The 1,681-nt window shown below is 56.9% G+C and overlaps 1 long non-coding RNA gene across 1 annotated transcript; it reads right to left on the bottom strand.

The window, feature by feature from the left end:
• Window positions 1-6: 6 nt before the first annotated feature.
• Window positions 7-1,015, bottom strand: LOC116272916. Its single transcript, XR_004181440.1, has 3 exons — window positions 978-1,015; window positions 599-618; window positions 7-168 (listed from the first exon to the last, which is right to left on the bottom strand). It is a non-coding gene; the product is annotated as an uncharacterized LOC116272916 (long non-coding RNA).
• Window positions 1,016-1,681: the final 666 nt, after the last annotated feature.

Raw genomic sequence — 1,681 nt, 5'->3', positions numbered from 1 at the left:
CCCTAGTGTCCACCAAAGGAGACAGGGCTGAGAGCACTGCCCGGGGTGCAGGTCCTCCCTAATGACAGCACGCACGAAAGCCCTGCTTCTCACATTCGATTCCAGGAGAAGCAGCGGCGAGTCCAGCAAGATAAGTTTATTCACCATCTCGGGGAAGATGCAGGAAAACTGTGAGGACAGCAGAAGGGGAGAATGAATAGGGGGAAGAAGGAAAGGACTGTCCCGCCTTTTCCAGGGGACCCTGGAGTTCCCGGAAACATCTTTTAGGCTCGGGGAGGGTGCTGACCAAGGGACCAGAAGGAGAATATTCTATCCTATGGTGTGCCTTCCCCCACCACCTGCAAGTCTGTACCTAGCACTGAACTCCAGACCCTGGTGATGGCGGGACTCCAGGGTGCTCTGGGACAGGGTATGGGGGCGTGAAAACATTAACTCTACCAGAAGTCTCCACTATTTACACCAACTTCCTGGTATAATGACTATTACTGTGACAGGACGAGGCACTTCCTGTCCCAGGTACCTTCTCCTTCCTCCTCTGTGCTACCATCCCCAGCCCAGCCGAGGGACCCCTGTTGGCCAGACAAAGCCATCTACTCACCATTCCGCCCATAACGCCACCTGGGGGACAAAAGAGCCATTGGTGACATTCCCTCACTCCCTCCCCAGCTGCAAACCCTAAAGCTTCTTCCCACGAATGGCGGAGGGAGAGGGGGGCTCCATATGGGGGGCTGGGAGCTCACTATCTGGGTCACGATGGCCCCGTCATCAAACCCGACCACTCAAAAGACCACATTTCCCTCATCTCTGTGTCCCTTGCAGCAGTTGCCTGAGGTCAGAGGGTACAGTGGTCAATCTCTGATGCTCTCATCTCTCTTTGCAGATCTCATAAGCGCAGGGGAAAGCGGTGGGGCAGCAGTTCCTGTCCTTCCCTCCCAGCCCTACTCCAGGCCCACTTGGCTGCTGGTCAGTGGACTCACCGAAGCTGTGGCCCAGAATGGAGAATCCCATTCCATTTCCGCTGGGAAACACAAGGAGCCAGAAGGTCCGGCCAGCACAGGCCAGCCCGCCCTCTCCTCGCCACTCGGCTCAGGAAATCCCTTCCCAGCATCTGGGGTGTCCACCCAGGAGACCAGCTTGGGGGACCCACAGGAGGAAGCAAACTCTTCAACTTTCCTAAGATCTCCCGTGAATTGCCAGCAGACTCCAGCTGCTTCCAGGCCCCACCCCAGGCCAGTGCAGCTTCCTGGATCTCTACCCACTCCAATGCTAAGAGGTGTCCCGAGCAACCTCACAGGCCGGGGTAAATACACTGCTTCTTACCTGCCAAACTCTTCGGATCTCATTCACAAAGTCTGGTGGTATTATAGACACCTGGGCGGGAAGGATCTAAAGCCCATGACCTCCAACCATGGCTACATAATAAAAGTCTGGAAACAGGGAGAAGCAGGTTGGAGGGCAGGGGTGTCTATGCCAGCTGTCTCCCCCGCCAGCCTCCTCACCCCACAGACCTCCCCCTCACCTCTGCCCACTTCTCTCCCTCTGACTTCTTTCAGCCCCAGCCTCACACCTGCGGAGAAGAGGGATGAGTCTGTCGGCTAGAGTTGGCATTGTCCAGCCAGCCTGCAGTAAGCAGAGAACTGAGGCTCTGCAGGGGAGCCCCCAGGCTTTGGCTGGGCGAGGG

The sequence above is a fragment of the Papio anubis genome, unplaced genomic scaffold (genome assembly GCF_008728515.1).
Source record: "Papio anubis isolate 15944 unplaced genomic scaffold, Panubis1.0 scaffold2555, whole genome shotgun sequence".
In the NCBI taxonomy this organism is placed as follows: Eukaryota; Metazoa; Chordata; class Mammalia; order Primates; family Cercopithecidae; genus Papio; species Papio anubis.
This window is presented reverse-complemented; position numbering and strand designations above follow the sequence as displayed.